This window comes from Dromaius novaehollandiae, chromosome 1 (assembly GCF_036370855.1).
Source record: "Dromaius novaehollandiae isolate bDroNov1 chromosome 1, bDroNov1.hap1, whole genome shotgun sequence".
Lineage (NCBI taxonomy): Eukaryota > Metazoa > Chordata > Aves > Casuariiformes > Dromaiidae > Dromaius > Dromaius novaehollandiae.
The window spans coordinates 145,690,562-145,712,276 of record NC_088098.1 but is presented as its reverse complement, the minus strand read 5'-3'; the positions used below and the strand labels follow the sequence as shown (position 1 = coordinate 145,712,276).

The following is a 21,715-nucleotide window of genomic DNA, read 5'->3' as shown; positions in this document are numbered from 1 at the left end:
GTTCTTCCGATCCCAGAGGCAAAGGGTTGCTGGGCCCCCTAAGAAACATGCGCAAATCTCACTGCTTGCCTTTCCTCTCCTATGCCCTTCCCTCACCAGGTTTCTCAGGGCTCTGTGAGCTTCCCCAGGGACACTGCAGGTGCTGGGGCTGCACCTTCCTGCCATGGCCTTCCTATTGGATCCTACAAGGGCCTTTACTCCTCGCCCTCTCCTGCAAGCTGGCAATAGGGGTGACAAATGTTTTCAGAGATGGCAACTGTTTGCCTGTGTTCCTCTGGAAATGTAAGAGTCCACCTGGGCCCCCTCGAAAGACAGCACAGAGGATCCTGGGCTTTCCTCCAAATAGGACTGCATTCCCTTTTCTGCCTTACCTCTATTATTCATGGCTTGAGTGTTTGGGAGCAGAGCAATGCCATTTCTGTGGGTCTTTTGATTACCTTTTGTGACATTTTTAAGGCCAGTACTGTTCTTCCTATCTCAGTCCATTTTGCTCCCTTTCCCAACCAGCCCCCTCTCCCTTTTCTCTACTTGGAGACGTTCAGCTCCTGCGCACAGAGGACCATTGCACTAACCCCCAGCAGCCTCTGGTCTCACTTTAGCACTCCTCTAACTCATTGCTCAGAGCTGCATGGCCATCCTTCACAGCACCTCCTTCCCCTCTCGGTCACCAAATCCACCAGGATTCAGCGGAGCACTCCCAGGGAGTTCACTTGCACTCCAAGGCTCATCTGCACTCCCCCTTTCGGATGAATGAAACCTTAAGGACAGCCCAAGCTGGGAAACTACAGTGATGAGGCGACCGAGGGCAGCCCTTGATGCAGGGCAACTCCCTGACAGCTCCTCTCCCTCATCCAACTCTGCTGTAAGCGCTGTCCATTACACCCAGACACAAAGGACCACAACAGCCAAGGACTCGCACCATTTTAGCCCAACAGGTTTTTTATTCTCTTTGGATTATGAATATGTATTTTATTCTGTTTGGGATAGGCCCCGGAAGTCGACTGGAGTTGTTGTTCAGATTTTCATTTTCTAGAGTAAACTCATCCTTTTTTCTTTCGCTTCCTGGCTGTGCTCTGCCTTCCTCCATACTGGGCTCTTGTCTGCTGGAGGTAGCGGCAGGATTAGCTGGTACCGCTTCTCTGCAACAACGAGAATGGCTTTCAGGAAAGAGCACTCACTGAGTCCGCGTAAGAAAGCTTACAGCAGACGTCTCAACAGAGTCCTCTCAACAGCTCACCAGGCACTCCACAACACTATCCCTACACATGCTTTGTTGCTAAAACACAGAAAATAGAAAGAACGTTGGAAAAGAACAACTCACTGTTTTCTCTTCCTCAGCCAGAAAGCGACTATACATGTCAGCACTACGACAAACAGTGCGGAACCTGAGACTGCAACGCTCAGGACCAAACGCTGCTTTTGTCGGCCTTTAGGAGCTGCAGCCTCGGCATCTTTGCCACCACCAAGACCTGGAGGAAAGGAGACAATCCCATACATCCCTGGGTTCTGCAGGACTGATAATCTCAGTGTGTGGTTGGGATTCCCAGGCAATTTTACATCCCGTGTTGTTACTGTCACTGATCCTGGCCTCTTGGCACTGGCGGACAAGAAAGTTCATCGACACTTCTCATGGGCAAGAGCCCACTGGCCGGTGAAAGTCTGAACCAGCGCTACCCCAAACTGTGCTGGCGGCGCTCCCCAGGCCAGCAGGCAGAGGGGGCCAAGGAGACACCTGAACCTGGCTCTCTCCCTTTGCCTTTTCTCCCACACAGGCGCCACCTCCCCTTCCTCTGCCCTCTGCTCTTCCAAACACAACTCGCATGCTCCACGTTTCCAGGACTCATCTCTCACTTAGGCATCCCCGTAAGACTGCTCAGTACCTCGGTGCACTGGAAAAAAGGAGTATTTCCTGCCGTGGGGGGCTTCTCCAGGCTGTGACACGCTTGGAAGCTCTATGAAGAATCAGAGAGAGGGAAAGCCTCAGCACTGCTCGGGCACACAGCATGCAGAAGGATGGACAAGCTTCCCTCCTGCCCGACCCCTGAATCAGGGCATCGCTTTGAGCCTCCTTTCACAGCAGGGATCCCACTCGGTGCACCTTTTGTGCTTAGGGCCTCGAGGGATTCCCTGCAAGTTCTGAGATGCGGACACGGCAGGAGATCGAGTGGATTAGGAGTCGTGTTTGTTAACATGTGCTCAGTGGGGTCAAAACCGCCTCAGTCCCCACATGGCAAAGCTCCGAAATCCCTGGGAGCTGCGTGGTGTGGGAAGTGAGGCTATCTCACAGGACCCACAAAGGTTTGTTTAATTAGCATGTCAGAGATGTGCATATCATCTCCACACACCAGAGACAAAAGTCATCTTCAGAAAGCCGCTCTCGCCTTGTTTTAGAACACTTCTGATGCCCTAGTACCTTCCGTAGGCTTCTTCAGATTGGAACGGCAGCGAACGAGCGTGGGACCTCTAATTACACCAAGACACTTGTCTCGCCCTTCCACTCCTGGGCATTTTGCAAATGCTCACCGGGTGCCTGCACAGGCACCATCTGGATACCAAGGGAAGCTTGCAGGGAGCTGCTCGGGGAAAGGACATCCTGGACTTCACACAAGCTCTAAACTCAATCCCAAGAAGCCTGCTGCCTTTGCTGCAGGCACTGGAAGAAGCACAAGGTCGAAGCAGCTAGCAAACACCACTTGGCCACACCAAGCACCCTGGGACACATCGCTGAAGCCCTCCCAAATCCCTCTTGGCTCTTTTGCATCTAGCAGCGTCGGCCAAGGACGTAAGCTACATGGCCCACAAATCAAATAGTGAAAAATCCTGCTCATTCCTGGAAGGGAATCAATCCTGACCACTTACCCCTGGCATGCCCCTGAGGCACAACAATGGCATCCAGATGAGAAGCTGGGAGGCCACTGCCTACAGGAACACCTGTAAGCAAACACAGACAAGTTTTCATTACAGGTTGCCACACTCTTCTGCAGAAGTGAACTGCAGTGACGGGAAGGGGAATGGGGACACGCACGCAGGTTGAGAGTCTCCCAGCTGCAGGAGGGCCAGGGACACTTGCTGCCTGGGACCTGGCGCCTCTCCAAATCCTCCGTCAATGCACTATCCAACACCCCGCAAGCACCCCCAGGACAAACACGCAGCCCCTTGGTGCTTTCTTCTGGGGAGGTCTCTAACGTACACCAAGGAAGCCAGAACTCTACAAACTGGGAACCTTTAGCACCGGAGGACAACAAGGGTTGTTTACATTCCTCATGCACAGAAGCCCACTGGCCAGTGCAAGACTCAACCAGCGCTACCCCTAACTCTTTCTCTGGCCTGCCAGCAGGGCACGGCTGTTGCAGACCTTGGCATCATCCGGAGGGCACAACAAAGCGAGAAAAGAAATGCTTATTTTTTCAGCTGAATATCTGCTGACTGCTCACCTCCAGGATGTCCCGGAGTCACCAGTCCAGGCTCCAGAGCAGAAGAGGGATCTCCATCCGCTACGGCCACAGCTTCAACCAAACACACATGGGAACAGTTCCCGTTATATATATGTTGCCATATACTTCTGCAGATTTGTACGGGTACAAACTGAAGCCTGCACAGAGCTGCTGGGGGAAAGGATGCCCTGGAGTTCACGCAAGCTGTAACTCCACCCCAACAAGCCTGTGGCCTTTGCAGTAGGCACTGCAAGCAGCACAAAGCCTTCCCAAGGAAAAGCACACCGCGGCAGATAGCTGACAGCCTCCCAAGTCCCATTCTACTCTTGGGAGTGTCTGAGCAGCAGCCAAGGACTTACTCAGGTCTGTGCCATATGAAGAACATTTTCAAAGGTAAAAGCTTATTCTGTCAAGTGAATAAAGCTTGACTACTTACCCCAGGGATCCTCCCGAGGCACGAGAACTGGATACTGCCGAAAAGTTCGGTAACCATCGCCTATAGGCAGAGCACAAACCGAACGCATTGGTGACAAGGTTTCCTTCTCCACACAGCAGTTGCACTGAACGGAAGGGGGGCCAGGCAATGACGTGGGACATATTTGCAGGTCGAGAGTCTCAAAGGTGACAGGTGTCACCTTTTGCCTGGCACCTGGCAGCTCTCAAAGTAAAGGAATGCTCACAACTTACCCCTGGCATCCCTGCGAGGCTCAACAACTCTTGGACCACCTGAAGAGGAAGCACCATGTACAGTTGCACATGAACTACATACTACAAAGGACGTTCTTATTCTTGCAGGTAAGGAAAAGGTGACTACATACGCCTGGGAAGACCCCGAGCCTCAACAACGGGATCCAGGCGAGAACCGGGATAACCTTCAACCACAGCCTCATCTGTAACCAAACACACGTGGGTTCACATAGCAGTTCTCGGTACATATTTCCACACTCTTCTTCTGATTCGAATGGTGGTGAACGACAGGGAACATAAAATTACACCACACTTCCACTCAGGTGCATCTGGCGAGCACTTAGCAGGTGCCTGCAGTGCCACCATAGGGGCATAAATCTCAGCGGGCATGGAGCTGCTGGGGGAAAGGGTGCCCTGGACTTCACACAAGCTGTAGGCTCAACCCCATCATGTCCCCTGGCTTTGCAGCAGGCACTGGAAGCAGCACAGGCTCAGGGGACTCGGCAAGTGCTTTGCGCGCCAAAGCTCCCAGTGCAGATCTCGGAAGCCTTCCCCAGGTCACACATGTGGGTCGAGAGCCTCACAAGTGCAGAGGAGCCGGGGGGGACCTGTTGGCTGGGATCTGGCAGCTCTCCCAATCCTGCATCCAGGCGCTATACCACAGGCCCCAAGCACCCCCAGGACAAACACACAGGCCCTCGGCACCTTCTTGCAGGGAGCTCTCTAACGGACAGCACTCTGCAAAGGGGCAACTCTCAGCACCAGATGACACGAAAGATCGTTTACCCTGCGCGGGCACAAGAGCTCCCCGGCCACCGAAAGGCCAAAGCGGCGGCAGGAAAGGCATGCTTCTGGTCTTGCCAGGGAAGGGAAGGTCAGGTCCCCCGAGGACTCACCTCCAGCATCTTCCCAAGCCTTCAGTCCTGCATCCGGCCAAGCACCAGCATCACCAGCAGCCACCGCTGGAACCACCCGCGGGGACAACAGCTCCCGTCACCCAGCGCCAGGCGCTGCTCCAGGCACAGCTCTCGCCCCCAGACCCCGGCGCCCCCAGCGCACCCCCCTCCCCGCGGCCCCACAAGCCTCGCCGAGCCGCTCCCGGCTCCCGGCCCCCGGCCCCCGCCGCCCCGCAGCCCGACAGCGCTTCCGGTCGCCCCGGCCGCTCGCCAGCCGGCCCCGCGGCCCCCAGGCTGCCTCCGTCGCCGCCCGCCCGCCCGCCCGCCCTACCTGGGCCCGGCGCTGCCCGCGGAGCAGCCCGGCTGTCCCGGGCACGCAGGGCCGCCAGGAGGCCGAGCAGCAGCAGCAGGCGGCACCCGGGGCCGGACGCCCCCCGCGCTCGCACCATGCTGCCCGCCGCCAGCAGCCGCCCGCCGCCGGCGCCCTCGAGCAACGCGCGCGGAGCGGCGTCTGCGGAACGCGGCGCGGCACAACGCACTGCACCGCCCCGCAGCCCAACGCAGCGCAGCGCAAAACACCGCACTGCCCCGCAGCACAACGCAGCACAACGCAGCACAACGCAGCACAACGCAACACTGCGCAGCGCAGCGCAGCGCAGCGCGCGGCCCCTCTGTGAGCTCAGGGGCGCCCTCCGCGCGCCTCCGCGGGGGCGCAGGGGGCCGCGCACCCCCGCCGCGGCCCGCGCTCCCTCCGCGCGCCGGCGCCGGCGCCGCCCTGTGCGGGCAGTCCGGGCATGCTGGCGGCCGGGGGTGCTGCTGCCGCCCTCGAGGAGCCCCTCGGGGGCAGCCCGGCTCTCTGCCCACACGCTCGCGGCCCTGCGCTCGCCTCGCTGCTCGGCAGCTCCGCGCCAGCGCCTGCCGGATCCGGCCTCGCTCGCTGCTCTCCTTCCCGCCCCCGCTGCAGCCGCTCTGCTCCAGCGCCAGCGCCAGCTGCAGCTCTGCCCTTCTGGAGCTGGCCCAGGGGCAGCTGCTGACAAGTGGGGGGGCTCCAGTGCCAAGCCTGTGCCCCATCTCTCAGCCCCCGTCCAGCTGGGATTCAGAGTCCTCCATTCTTGCTGGCACCACTCCCTCTGCCCCCTTTGCTTTGGGACCAACATTTCAGGCCTCCTTGGGCTTTGCGCAGCACCCAAAGCAAGCAGAGCTCTCCTGGTCCTGGGCCTTGCCCCGAGTGCTCCTCTTACAAGACAACCCTGGAAGCTCAGGAAGAAGGTTCCTGCTCTTTAAAGGAGGCAGATTAGGAGAAGCGCACTCTCTGTTTTCGGAGAAGCAGCATTCTTTAACCCAGGACATCCTGGAACTGCTAAAGCCCTAAAGAAACATTACATCAAAATGTTTTATTTCTAGCTATGTATTGCCAGTTTGGCAAAAGAGTTCATGTATCCCTAACTGACCTGTCCTCCATGTAATACAAAAAATCACGCCCACAGGTCAAAAAGCCCTGCACCACCCGGGTGAAGACCCCTCCCCGGAGCATGCGTAGTGGTAAAATGGTGTGTAAGCAGTATTATAATTGTCTGTAAATTACTACCCAATCAGTGTAAAAGGGAAAGTTGCAAACCTTGCAGTGTGTTTGTATAAATGCTACTTGAAAAGGCAGGGGGGTGTGCTTGATTTGTGGGAAACCACCGAGCCCCCAGGCTTGCGCACCTCTGAAACTGGAGGATGAGAAAAAATGGCCAGAAATGGGAACGCTGAACTATAATACAATTTTGCAACGTACATTGTTTTGCAGAAGACAGAAGAAATGGGATGAGGTCCCCTAGGTCGATTTGTTTTTCTCTTTGAGAAGCGATCATGGAACAAGAAAAAAATGTAAGCTGTTGGTCTCTGACTGAAATGTGTTAATGATGATGGAAGACAAAGAGAAAGTGCCTCAGTGTTGCTCTGCTGGTAGTATTGGGAAAAGTTATTTAAAAGTGGGCGATGAGGAAGAGGATGCACAGCTATTGGTCTCTCCGGAAAGAGATCAAGGTAGTGTCGATGGCAGAGATGAGGGAAGTGAGGCATTTAGCCCAACTGCAGGCAGAACTCGGGCTACTCGGGCTCAGCAAAACGCTGTGATTCAGGCCCCGCTGCGTCAAGCAGTGGGACCAGAGGGACCGCCTGTAGATGTGAAGGTGCCTTTTTCAACTCCAGATTTAATGAATTGGAAGGAGTCTGCTGGGTCATACCGAGAAAATCCAGAAAGGATGTATGGATCCTTTAAAATGATAATTGCGAATCATAACCCAGCCTGGCAGGATTTACAGGTGCTTTTAAATACTTTGTTTGCACCGGAGGAGAAGAGAATGGTATTGGACAAAACTTGAGAGGAAAATGAAAGGCAAAATGCTAGAGATGGAGCGAACCGTTTCATGCCGGCCCAAGAAGCAGATTGGGACCAAACTAGGGGGACGGGTAGGTTAATGACTAAACAATACCAACAGTTAATAGACTCCTGGTGGCTTTGGGTGCTTTCTCTCAGCAAGGAGGAGGTGCTGACGCCCTCGCACATATCCTGGCCCCGGCGGCTGGACTTTGTGAGCATGGCTTGTGTGTCTTGCCAGCCTCCCCTCTTTATGTTGACGAGGGTCACCAGGCCACTTGTGGATTTCAGGAGCTCCTGGATGCAGTGTGGCTGGAGGAAGAACTGTAGCCCGTGGTTCTGGCATGGCCTCTGCTCAGCCTGGCTTGGAGGCAGGGAGAGCAGCTTTAAGAAGAGACCGTTCTGGAGCTGCCTAGGAGAGGGAGCAGGAGCGAAAGGGAAGGTGCCTCCTGCTGCCTGATCCTTCTCCATTGCCTTGTGTTCAGCTTCCTCGAGGCCTTCCCACTGCTCCCTGCGTTTCCCTTTTCCCTGTGCTGCAAGTAAGGCGCCTCAGTGAGGCAGCCTTCCGAGCTCCGGTGTTTCCCCCTCCCGCGTTGCCCGGGCTCTGGCTGAGCTCGGAGCAGAAGAGGCTGAGCTAGGAGGAGCAGCTGTTGGAGAAGGAAGTGGAAGGTGTGCAGGGTAGCGGCGCTGGTGTGCTGAGAAGGGATTGGGAGCTTCCGATGGCCCTTTGGAGTTGAGAAGATGGTAGTATCTCTGAGCATGTGTGCTGGCGCAGGCTTGACTTCTCTGCCCCAGCTGCACGTCCATGAGCAACTCTAGCTCGGGAGGGATGCACTTCTTTGTGGCATGGCAATGTTTAGCAAGGTGTATCTAGGTGTTTAGAGTGAGGACCTTTTTGGCTGGTGGGAGCAGAGGGGTAAAGCGGGAATGCCAGCGTCCATGTTTAGTGTTGCTTGCATGAGTTTTGCGGAGCTTTGGTGTTACAGGAGCACAGCTACTAGAGGCCCGCATTCTGGGTGTTTTCACCCTTGTGCCTCTTCAGAGAACTGCCGCAGCAGGAGCTCCTAGCCTGGCTTGAGAGCTTCTCTTCTCCATCCATTGCTCATCTGTTCCTGATGGGAGTGGCTAATACGGCAGCTCTTTGCTTGCCTTTCCCTCGAGTAGTGTAAGCAAGTCTTCGACTTCCTGCTTAGTTGTTTGGGCTACGAGCATGGGGGTGTCAGATGCTGCTGCAGGCGAAACCCTCCCCTTTGTGCTGTTGTTAGAGAATATAGAACTGAAAGTGTCTAAAGGAAACCACTTTGCACAACTTATATAAACCTTGCTTAGCATGAGTAGCGAAACGTGCTGAAGCCTTAGGCCACAGAGTCAATAAATCTGCAAATTCCCGTAGGTTTAGGATTGGTTCCTGGAAGGTTATGGAGCTCTCGAGGAATGGATGTTGGACTATTGAAATCAGCTAGCTGAGTCTCAATACAAGCAAAGGGAGGATTCCCTCCCACGGTTAAACAGTACCCTATCCCCAAAGAAGCCGAGAAGGGTATCCGAAAGCAAACTGACCACTATGTAGAACTGGGTCTCCTTAGAGTCTGTGAATGCCCATACAACACTCCGATTGTGCCAGTTAAAAAGAATAGGCAGGATTCTGATGGCGATGCAGAATACCAATTTGTGCAAGATTTGCAAGCAAGCAATCCATGTGTGGTGACCCCTCCCCTAGCAGTGCCTGATCCTTCCACGGTGCTTTTACAAATACCACACTGGGCAAAAAGTTTCACTGTAATTGACCTAACTGCTGCTTTCCTTAGGATCCCACTTGAGGAAAGTAGTCAACCCTTGTTTGCCTTTCCATGGAAAGGGTAACAACGGATGTGGACACACCTCCCACAAGGGTTCACTGGGTCTCCCACCATTTCCTCACAAATATTAAGGAATGATTTAAAAGATGTGGAATTCCCGGGTGGGTCAACTCTCATGCAATATGTAGATGATTTACTGAGAGCAGGTAAGGATGAAGATACCTGTAGAATAGACTCTGCATATCTGAGTCCCACTTTAACAGAAAAAGGTCCCCGGGCATCTCCGTCTAAACTCCAGCTGTGTCAAAAAGAGGTAAAATACTTGGGGTTCATTCTCAGAGAAGGGCAACGACTAGTCGATCCAGAGAGAGTAGATGCTGTCATAAAACTGCCCCGTGCAGTAACACAGAAACAGTTAGAAGGATTCCTTGGAGCTGTGGAATGTTGCAGACCATGGATTCCTGGGTTGGGAGAATTAGCAAAACCCCTGACAGAGGCCACTAGAAATGAAGAAGCAGAACCCACTGCGTGGGGTCCCGAATGAGAGCAAGCTTTTAGAACTATGAAAGGAGCTTTGGCATCCACACCTGCTTCCGGGCTCCCGGATTATACAAAGCCCTTCAACTGATAGGTACATGAATGTAAGGGGATTCCCAGCGGACTAATAAGGCAACAATTAGGACCCCCCCCTTCCCCCCCAGAGACCAGTAGCGTAATCTGCTCAGCTAGATTCGGTTGCAACAGGGGCACCAGCCTGCATCAAATGGGGGGCAGCAGCAGCAGCAATAGTAGAGAGAAGCCGCCCTCTCATTCTGGGGCACTCTGTAACAGTTCATGTGCGGCACAAAGTGGAGATGCTACTAAAACAATATACCACCCAGGCATTACGGCCACAACGGGCACACAGATACGAACTGATCCTCCTCATGGCAGATAATGTAGTCCTAAGAAGATGCAATGCCTTGAATCCAGCAACCCTAGTAGCTCTGCCCGATGATGGAGAAAAACATCACCAATGTGAGCAGGTAATGCACACTTCCAGTAAGCCGAGAAGCGATTTAACTGATGTTCCTTTGCCAAACCCAGGCCTAGTTCTATTTGTAGACAGCTCATCCTGCTACCTGCATGGACAAGGACGAACTGGGTATGCTGTAGTCAGCCAGAAATGAGTAACAGAGGCTGAACCGCTTCCCACACGGAGGAGTGCGCAAGGAGCACAACTAGCAGAACCGACTCTCGATATGCTTTTTGGGGTATGTCAGGGAACTGGGATGTTATGGAAAGAATGAGAATTTTTTACATCATCAAGAAAGAAAACAGCTAGTGGAGAAGAAATATGTAATTGGCTGGAAGCAGTCCAAAGGCCCAAAGAAACTGCTGTAATACACTGCCCAGCCCAGGACTTCTTTCTTAGTTGTTTGGCCTACAACTAGTGCATGCAAGACACTCCCCTTTGTGCTGTGTCCTTTGAAGAGCTTGGACACTCGTGGTTTAGTCAAGTGAAGGCTTGTAGTCTTGGCAAGAAGGTATTGGCCTGGACGCGTCTCTCTGATAAGGGGTGACTATTGGTGGCCCTGGTGATCAGGGCAACAGCACCTTTGGGAAGGGCAGGAAAGGGAAGGGAAGGGCAGGGAGCTTCCTCCATTTTTCACGTCTTCTGGTATGTTTGGGATTCGTGGGCTGTGGTGGAGCAGCTGGAAGGGCTTCGTCAACTCCCTCGAGGTAGCATTCTCTTTCTAGGATAGCTTTATTGCCCATTCCCAAACCGTATGAACACCTGGGATTGTAGTGCTTTAAAGGAGTAATGGCAGGCAGTAAAGGCAGGCTTGCTCTTTTCCTATCGATAACCTGAAGAAGGAAGACAAATGCATCCTGGTCACCAATGTTAAGGAATTTCTGCTCTTTGGCAAACACTGGTGCAGGCGAAACACTCCCCTTTGTGCTGTTGTTAGAGACTATTGAACTGAAAGTGTCTAGAGGAAACCACTTAGCACAACTTACAGAAACCTTGCTTCGCATGAGTAGCTAAATGTGCTGAAGCCTTAGGACACACTTGGATAACGTGATGAACCACTCTGGGCAAAATGTTTCACTGTAATTGACTTTGCTGCTTTCTTGAGTGGGTTCGAGTCCCGTCTCGTTCCGGCCAGAACGGGGAGTGCGCAGCCAGATCAGCGTAACCTTCAGTAACCTGAAGGAGGAATACAAATGCTTCCTCATCACCGATGTTAAGGAATTTCTGCTGTTTTGCCAGCCGGGGAGGTTATTTTCATTGACCCTGTTTCAAGGTGATGTGACGTAAAGTGTTGGAGACAGTCTTCCTGCAAATGTGTGAGGAATGAAGAACAGAGGAGCCGGCTGGTCTGTCGTTCAGCGCAGTGAATGGCTCTGTAACATCCCAGCAGATGAAAAGGCAGCATTCCTTTTGTGGCAGTCTCAGTGCTTGTCTACAGCTGCACGATCACTTTGGCAGCTGTTGAGAGAGAGGACTTCCCCTCCCCAGACGTCTGCCTAGTTCCAAAACGTTGAATAGCTGCATACCAGAGAATTATGCCATTGACGGTTTTCTTGACACTGCCCTTCTGCAACAGAGATACCCTCTTCTGTAGGTGAGCAGCTGAGGCTGTAAGGATGACTTGCCTCTGGGTCTGTGTGGTGGCCTGAGGAACCAAGCCTGGAACACCTGAGCAATGAACTCTCCAGTCCCGTCACAACCATCCTCCATTTTGGTCTCAGTGTAATTAAGTAATGCAAATTCTGCTCTCTCTGTCTTTGCAGGCTGATTGCAAGAGATCCGAGGAGAGTGAGGAAGAAGCAACTGTGGATCTGTAGGCTTAGACTTTCAATCGAAGAGTGCATGGAACATGTACTGTATTTTGGTCTCTTGGGGGGCTGCAAGGGTCTTTTTCTCTCATGATGCTCCGCAGGTTTTCAGCACATTTTTCCATGTTCCAAAGAGTGGTAGTAAGTTAAATCTCTTTCACTGTAGAACTCTCCTCAGTGTTTTGCTGTTGTACCATCTCACAGGTACTTCTCAACCAGCTTCGGGCTGGTTTTGATCAGATCATTGAGCTCCAGAATGCCCAAGATGCAATGTACAGAGCTGCTTTGGAAGAGTTGCAGCTGAGGTTGCAATCTGAAGAGAGAAAGAAACAGCGTGAGCTTGAGGTACAGTAATGATATCACTAGAACATGGCAGTTAATTGAGGCATATATATATGTTTCTTGCTATATAACGCTCAGGGGTTTTTTTTGACAACATCTAGAGCTGAAACAAAAATTTAATGTTGGGACAAGTGTAGAAGTCATCAGTAGTAGGTAGTGAATTCAAACAAAAGCCCCTGAATGGCATTTTTCACGTCTGTCTTGCCCCAAAAGTCTAGGCGAATAGATCTTTGGAGGACAAGAAGTTTAGGGCTGTTTCAGGTCAAGGGAATGGAAGCAGCTTGTGTATTCTAAACCTTTTCACAATGAATGCCGTAGCTCCATGCCTGCCTCCATACTGCGCATCTGTGGGAAGTGTGGTGCTGGGGTGAGACTTTGTTAACCTGAGATTTCCTTAATAGTCTCTGTCTTCCTACGAAGACTGTGAGAAGGACTTCTGTAACTTTTCCTTCTAAAGGAGCCAGGTCATTAATGCAGCTTGAATAGTCTCATGTGCTGTACAGCCGCCGAGTGGACTGACAGTTTCAGTATCAGAGGCTATGTGTTTGGCTTGCTCTGGCGACGTTTGGCTGAACATGGTGGTTCTACCACCAGGTAGAAGGTGGGCTTATGAGTCACTTCCATCATGTGAAGCTTGACCTATTATTAGTTTGGTCTCTTTGTAGGGTGAATGGGGTGTAACTGCGTCAGAAGAGGAGGAAGAGAACAAGAGGATAAAAGAATTTCAAGAATCAATCCCCAAAATGTGCTCCCAGCTTCGAATACTTACTCATTTTTACCAGGTGCCCCTTTTTGTATATGGATTATGAGTTTTGGTATGTAGAAATCAATTTCAAATGCAGGTTAGGTGTTATTACTGCATTGATATGCGCCATTGGTGGATTTGGTATTCAATTTTTGCTGCTCTGTTTAGAAGTCTGTATTCACCGTTCTTCAGCAGATTTTTGTGATTATCTGTATTCCCCTGATAAAGAGGGCTAGTCTCTTCATTTAAGTCTCCCCCTTCTTTCAGGAGGGGAGGCAATAGGCATGTTTTGGTGTAACCTGAAAAAATCAAATTCCTACTGCATTCCATTTGTTTTCTCAGCCTTTGCAAGTCATTGCTGTTAAAGACGTGCAGAAACAGTCCTTTTTTTCAGGACCTACTGCTCAATTCTAAGGGTGCGAAAAGGGGCAATGGGTGAGCTGTTGGGGCAATGTGCACAGAATACCTTCTTTGAGAGGCATTATTCTCCCATTGTCTTGCTTTCTTGCATCTGATTTGAAAGCTCCCATTCCTCATCGGAATCAGCTCTTAGCTTGCAGGGAAAGCATGCCAGAAAGAAACAGAGGAGGGGGCACAGCCGTATGTGCCGCAGCAACCTTTTGAGGTTTGAACCCAGGTCCACTGGAAACCAAAACCCTACCTATAGCTCACCTCTTGACCTTCACACATTCTTTTAGTATGCCTTTTACCTACTCTTATTTATCACCTTTGGCATATCTGAAGGTAGTTTTATTTAATGATGCTAATGCTGAGTTTGACCTAGAGCTGTTGGACCCGCTTTCTTCCTATTTTTTCTTGATATTTCTTATCTCTTCTTTCTTTTTACTTTTTACTCTCCATAAATATGTGTTGAGACAAATATTAAACATGTAAACATGCATTGTTTCCCTAGGTAAATGAATGAAAGTGCTTTTTTGCTGGGATAACTCACCCACATTTCCTTTTAGCTTGTAACAGTACAGTAGGTACAGGTTATTTACAGCAGTTATAATGGCGAATCCGTACCTTTTCAGCATGTGCACAGCACTTCCCAGCACTTCTCTCCAGCAGTTTCCACCATAAGATCTGTTTCTCTATTGCCTACAGCTTTGTCAGGATTTAGCTACCCTGGATGAAGTGCTGCATTGCCCAAAGAGTTCAGTTCACATGCAGGTTTGAGGGAAAACAGGTCAGAAGGGCTAAGGTCAGAAAATGCTGGTGGCTGTTGCTGGAGGCTGTACTGATCCCAGGCTATTGATGCTGTGAAATGCCCTTGTAGGCACGGCAGAGCTAATGGGTTGCTCCTTTCCCTGGTGTTAACGTAGCTTTTAATCGTGAAATTCTGAGGAAAAATGCTAAATAATAATCTCCGCTGGGGAGGGATTAAATATCTCATCCTGCCGGTGTTGGCAACAGTAGCCTGCACATGCACAGGGATCACATTTTTATTTGGAAACCTTAGGTACCATTTCAGAGGCATTAGCAGCATTAAGGAACCGGTTTCATTCTCTCCAGATTGCAAAACAAGCTGATCGGTAACAACTGTAGAGATGCGATGATAAAAATAATCATTCTAGAGCCTGCTTTGTCATTTTCCGTAATTGAGCTAGGTCATCAACTAATTTTCTTTCGGAAACCTGAATAGTGTAGGCACTGATCACTCTGGAGCTCTATGGATTTTCAAAAGTTCTCATAAAAGAGTTAGAAGCACAGTTGTACTGAAAATCAGGGATTCCTGAATTGTTCTAGTGCTTTCCCGTATGTTTTTTCCCAGATATGGAACATACAAATTGCTATCATGGGATTTTTCCATCAAAATACATCTTACTGGAGATTTCTTTCTAGGAAGCAAGACAATTGCAGGAAACTAGCTGAACAAGTCAGTATTTTTCATCTGAATTTTATTTTCCTGAAAAATGAGCATTTACCTATTGTTTTTAGATCATCCAGATGTGGGGGAAGGAAAGGAAAGTCACTTTTTGCTTTTCAAAAACAAACCAAAATCAAAAATTTCTCCTTTAACTTTTTTCTTTAATGACTGGCAAAACTTATTTTTAAAAAAGGGAAAAAAAACCCAACAAAACCCAGGAAATTCCAAGCAATCCAAATGTGTGGGTTTTTACAAAAAGCTGTAAAATTCAGGTATTTTTTGATCAACTTCAATAGGAGCTCTGGAGCACTGTTTGACTTTTGCTACAAAGTCTCTCATTTTCCACTGGTGGTGTGAGCAGTGTTGACATAGGCACTTTTGTAGCATTTCTCCCAGCTTCTATTATTTTCAATCCCAACTTCTAACAGTTGTATTCTAGCCATTATTTTGCATAAAAAAGAAAGCAGAAAACCTTTGGCCATGTGTTTAGTTCTAAAGCTGATCCTATCTCCTTTAGTGCTGTCATCTTAATGTTACTGCATAGTCATTTGTGTAGGTATTAATTGGGGTGTTTTCTAGTTACAAGAGTCTCTTTTCCAGCTTTCTGTCCTCCTGCCAGTGAATTCAGATTTCTTCTTATCACATATGCTTTGTTTAGGAGAGTCAAAATATATTGAAGGAGATCTAATATAGAGGGATTAGAATTGCAATATTTATGTCTTCTCAATATTTGGTTTTCGTTTGAGGCATTATTCTCTATAAGGTATTTATAGTTCATCAATAATGTTGAATATCTCCTCTTAGTCTTTTTCCCTTCTCATTTCCTTTACACTCCAGCTGCCACCATCTGGAAGGTCTTCAAGTCTTCAAGCTTTGATACATGCTATGTCCTGTTTCAGAACATAACTTCACCTAGAACTTACATAGCCTTTTCAGAAACATTTCAAGATACCACCTATTTAAATCAACATTTTTATTTATATGCAGTCCTTCTAAATGTCATTTATGCAAACTCCTGAACAGCCTTCAAACTCCAGGATAATTACATACAATTACCTGTAAATATTTGATTGCGCAGTAGTGAAAGTTTGCTTTCGTAGTGCCGTCATTTGTAAACCTTCTAGGGACGAAAAGCATTAATTTGCACTAAAGACCTAGCTCTTAAACCTACATGAATCATTAAAAATTACTGCCTCCAGACTGTCTCACGTTGAATCTCATGTTCAAAATTAGCATTTCTGGTACACTGACAGCCTTATACTTCTAAATCTTTAGGACATAATCTTCAGGCCTCACATCAGACTACGGGCATGCAATATTATGTGTAATGCTGATAAAGCTGTAAAATAAAAACTGAACAGCAATAGTAGGCTTTCTTCTCTTTTCTCTATCATGTGCTGGACAGTGCTGAATGGAGTCTGTTTCTAAGTATATGCCGGCTCTTTTTTAAGAAAACAATTTATGTGTGTGTTGCAATTTCAGCTCCCTCTCAGCTGAGCTGCAAACTGTCAGGTTTGGAAGTTTCTTTCTGCAAAATTTCCCACCAATAACTTGTGTTTTATCCTTCGACATCCATGTAGGTCATTATACATTATGCATCCCACTCTCTAGGCAAAAATGAGCAATATCTAGGCATTTTTTAAAATAATTGTGTGTAATAGACAAGTTTTACATTTTCTTATCCAAACTATGTTGTCTGTGGAAGGAAACACTCATCAGTAGTATGGCATGCTCCCCATTAGCGTGACCTTTAAACCTCCATGTCCCCCTTTTTGGTTGGCTCTGACTGCTATGTTGCCCTTGTAGCTTCTGCACAAGTGTCGTCTTATCACAGGAACACCTCTATTGAAGTCAATACGTCAGTAGGTACGGTTCCAAATTACTTTTATTGAATAAAAGATTTATTTTCACCACTGTTGCATATAAAATCTGGTACAAGTCATCCTTACCCGGCACTACGTGGAAGTGACTAAATCACATATACAAATTGGTAATGGGAATATGATTGTTTCTGTCCATTTAGGAGGTCAAAATTTAATAGTGATGTAATTAAGGTCTTCCCATACAACTCTGTGCTTTGTCTAATGTGTTATTGCCAGGGGATTTAATACATGCTTACCAACATGCTGTTTGGTCCCTGCAGGCCAAAATTTGCTGACCTTATGCTCACTGATTGGTACCACGGTCCATGAATAGCACGGTAGAATCAGTTATCAAGATTTTAAAAAGTGGTATCAGGTGGAGCTTATCTATACGCCACTGTAAACCAGGTTGCATCCTTGTAAAAGAGCTGTGTTCACACCGGTCAGTTCCTTACAGCAGTATAGCTAGCAGATTGCTGTGTTATTTTCAGTCCATTAGGCACATCCACAATTTCACCTCGAGGTAAGCTTCGTCACTCTAATGTTTCTGCAGTTGTGCTCCAAACTTTTTTTTTGGCAGGTCTCCAGCTACTTTCCTATGCTCATGCTGTTCGCACGCAGCTGTCTTTGTGTTCACTACTACTGGGTGGTACCTGGATGTTTGCTCTGCTTAAAGCCACCACAGAGACAGGCTCTGTACATTTATGTTCCAAAAGTCGGCCTGTCTGCTTGGCAAAACTGTTATTTTGTTCTGCTTTGTTCCTACTTGCTATATTTTTAACTGGTCCCAGGTGGAGGCTCGCTGTTGGAGAGGCCATGCTGCAGTATCCTTGGGTTCCAGTGGCAGAGGCAAGGATGTGCGTAGGGAAATTTAAGACAATGCCAAGCAAGATCACAATAGAAGCATCAGAGACTCACAACTAAAGCTATGAGATGGCATTTAGAGGTAGCAAAGGACAAAATCTAGTCATTAAACAAAGTTCAGCAATACAGGAAGGGATTCAGGAGGATTTTGGTATTAAAAGCTAATAAATATGTGCATTTGCATACAGCCAATGCACAAAGGGATATTAAGAACTGTGTTCCTGATACCTTCTTACAAGAGTTCTTTGATGCACAGGATTCTGACCAGAACATCATAGAGTGAGACACAGATCAGCCCGCCCCACATTCATCCATGATGCAGGAACAAGTCGATTAGCAAGACAAATTAAACTTGCAGCTGCTAGTGTGTTGGCCACTGTCCTTACCTCCTCCCTTTCTTTCTCTTTTATTCCCACTTAAGCCAAAACCTCCTGTCACTGCGTTTTCAAAATGGAAACCCATTTTGAACCTACTGCCAACTCTGGCAATAGTTGGCTTGCCTTGTGGGCTACCCTCCTGTGTCGGCATAGAACATCCCAGCATCCTTGGATCCCAGAAAACATGCCTCATTGCAGATGTGTGTTTAAAGACAACTAAGTGTTCTGCAATTAAATTCCAAAGAACATGTCGTATTTTGATTCAAAAAGGATTTTGTTTGATTCTCCAGTTTGCTGCAAGAGCTAACAATAGTCATGGATTTCTGTATGTCAGTGAAAATCTCAAAACTGTCATTTTTTGCCAGTGCAGATGTAGAAATCAACATTAGCCTGTCCAACAGATGAAAGTCTAGCTATAATAAAAGCTGTTCAATGCTATTTGCAAGGTACAAATGTTGTTACTCCCAATACAGCCACATCTCAGCTTTTATAGCACAGTAAACTTTAAAAGCACCTGAGGGGGATACGACTGAAAGTTTTAGCAGAAGAAGGATACCGTGCTGTCTCCCTCATGCCCAAATAGTTTGCTTTCCACTTCTAGATGTATGTAACTTCCAGGGGTACTGTTCTACCAGGAACAAAGCAGGTTTCCCCTTATTCCTCATAGGAAGGTAGTTCATTAACCTTTGGCAGTGCAAATCATGGTTATGGCTTTCAATGTTAGAACTGCTTAAAGAAGTGATCAGTGATCACTGGTCTGCTCTCATCACTCCCTGCCACATCCTCCCTAATATTGAAACTAGTGAATATCCTAGCGCCAGGACTCATCTGGTACCAGAAGGATCTGAAAGGACTCTGGAAAAGAGCAAATGAGCCTTGTTTGAGATACGTGGATTATAATTTGACCTCCTTTTGTGCAAAATAAGTCTTGTCTAGGCCTATGCAAACTATTTGCATATTTGCAATCCAAATTGCAAACATGCAAATGCATGTTGTGTGCTGTCAGTTCTCAGCTGGCCACTACCAGAAACAATGTCTATGAACTGGGAAGGTTTCTTAAGATGCAGTTCTAAAGCACAAAGGAAGAAAGGTGGGAAAATACATGGGTACGGTGTTGTAGCATTCAAGTTTTGGAATAAAATATTTCTATTTTATATTTGTGCGGTTTTATCAAATCTTTTGACAAAGCTTCATTGGAAAAGCCTGCTGTTTTGTTCTTCATAGAGAAACAGAAAGTGAAAATGATGTTTGATTAAATCTTGATTACACTTAGTATGCCATGCCTGTAGGCATTGCATAGGTTGGAAAGTGAATCTTCATAACTAAAGTTATGCTAAGTATCTTGGCTTCACCTGAAGGTAGCACAAAGGCACAGCTAGACGTATGAAAGAAAAAGAATAAATCTAGTTTAGGAACCTATATCTGAATCTATTTATTCCAGTTCTTGTTCTGGAAAAAATCAGGAAACTTCTAGTTACTTCTACAAGAAAACAAGCTCCCCTATAAATATTAGCTCGTAAAACATCCTCTTAGGAAGAGTCCTGGGTGATAAATGGCTCCATCATGCTGTACATTGTGCTCTGCAATTCTAGAAGATGCCTAGGAGCTTGGTAAGAAGTTGTAACTTGCCTGCTATATTTCCTTAGGCTCTCCTCTGCTTAAAATGCTGAATTATTAACAATATACTAATACAGTCAGTTTGTATAATCTAAATGATCTTGTACATAGATAATAAACTTCTGACTAACAGAGTGACAGAATGTCAGTTAATTGGCCAGTGATATCTAGCTCAGTAACAGTACTTACCTCCAGTGTTTCCAAGTCTGGCAAAAGTCTAAGAGGATGGCACTTCAAAAGGATGAAGACAATTTCATTGTAAATTTTTACTACTGTGGAAACTAAACAACTGATTGGCTATTATTCTTCTCATCTTACAGGGTCTGACAGATCATGTAGGAAATTTGGAGACATATTTCTAAAAAGGCTCCACACGCAGCAAATTCCCCACAGCTTGAGAAAAACTTGAATTAAGGAGGCAGAAGGAGCTGCCTAGCTCAAAGACAATGACCAAATACAAGTGCAGAATAAGATCAGGTAATAGTAATACTGGGAGCTGGTTGGTCTTTTCCAAGAATAAGCAGACTTGGGCTGGTGAGGGCAGTGGCATTGCACAAGTATTAGTGTGCCTGATGGACCCTGACTAATACCAATGGCAAGCTCTAAAGGAAAACACGCTGGATCCAACAGTTGAGCCCTCTCACAACAGCTCTGTGTCTACCGAGATTAATGACTACAGTGTGGCTGGGTCAACCTGTGACAGAATCTGAAGTCTGACAGCTCCCTAAAAGCATGCCTGTTCAACACAGAGCTGGATGTGGATGATACAGATAGGAATGTTTTTATTTGGTTTACTGCTAGGTTACTGGCCAAAGGTACAGAGGGGAAAGAAAGACACCAAAAAGGTTTAAATCAAAAGACAGAGGGCAGTTGTGGACTGCTTCAAGATGCAGTCAATATTATCTTGAGCTCTATGCCAAATATAGGAACAGTCCAAGTTAGATGTCTTACAGGAATCAACATCACAGTAGTCAAGTCAGACACAAGCCACCATTTTTGCTATTGTAATGAAGCATTTGATGTTACATTGGACTGCCTTTCCTTATTTATTCCTTATTCTAGTAGGTAGGATATTTCATTCTTAAAGAAGGCTTTTAATGCTAATCCTATTTGCATATTCTCCATTTCTCATCCTTCCCCAGTTGTACGCTCTTCAAGATATGTTCCAAGTTTGGGCAATAGAAGAGATAGGGTGGTTTATTGTGTCACAGGTTATTTTAGGCATACAAAACAGTGACATTTAGCAGGCCAAAGCTATGTCTGCAAATACAGTTAGTACAAATATATCTACTAGATGTGGAATATTTGAGGACTTTTCAAAAGCAGCTTAGATAATAAGTACACTGCCTGACCTCTAGTGGTATTAAGCTCAAGGCACTGTCAAAGTTACTCATAGCAATCTGGTACCATGGGGAAAAAGTCAAGGTTACAGAGACACTATCACATATGTGGTAGTTCTGTTCTGCTGTATCCCACCTTAGTGTCAGGTTTGTACTGGCCCAGATTTTGTCCCACTGCCAGGATAACTTTCAGGAGAGCTTTTAGTTCAGCAGGAATCCCAAACACTCTCAGCAGAGCAAACGTCTTTCAGCTATGCCTTTATTGTCAACTAACTCCACATGGTCATTAATCCTCCCTGCTATTGTCTTCCTGGAGAGAAATATGGAATATTGCAGCACCAGTGCAGGAAGGAATGACTGTAAGTACCAGGAGGGAAAATCTACAATGTCTGCTCTCCAATGACTCAGAAAGTTAAAGAGGTGTAAGTTCTACTTTTAACCCCAACAGAAGAATAATGATCTCTCTCCCTTGGTTTTGTGGGTCCTGTCTCCTGGAAGAGGTGAAGCAGTCATTACTAACATCCCCTTGGAGGGTCCAGAGTTCCCACAGCAAAAGAAGGCGGCTAGGAATGACCTGCTGCATAGGGTATGGGCCTTTGCCAGAAGGCGGAGGCAGGAGTAGGGCTGCCAAAACGTGGTTACTAGCACAAAGATGCGGTGGAAATGGAAGCAAACGTGGCAGTAGAAAACAGCG

At 47.7% G+C, this 21,715-nt stretch overlaps 2 long non-coding RNA genes across 2 annotated transcripts; both read right to left on the bottom strand.

Annotated features, from left to right (window-relative positions):
• Nucleotides 1-921: 921 nt before the first annotated feature.
• LOC135329802 (uncharacterized) lies at nucleotides 922-3,062 on the bottom strand. The gene is made up of 4 exons (XR_010391510.1): nucleotides 2,860-3,062; nucleotides 1,881-1,952; nucleotides 1,322-1,469; nucleotides 922-1,139 (listed from the first exon to the last, which is right to left on the bottom strand). It is a non-coding gene; the product is annotated as an uncharacterized LOC135329802 (long non-coding RNA).
• A 381-nt stretch (nucleotides 3,063-3,443) lies between these two features.
• Nucleotides 3,444-4,421, bottom strand: LOC135329797 (uncharacterized). Its single transcript, XR_010391495.1, has 4 exons — nucleotides 4,253-4,421; nucleotides 4,122-4,160; nucleotides 3,871-3,930; nucleotides 3,444-3,506 (listed from the first exon to the last, which is right to left on the bottom strand). It is a non-coding gene; the product is annotated as an uncharacterized LOC135329797 (long non-coding RNA).
• Nucleotides 4,422-21,715: the final 17,294 nt, after the last annotated feature.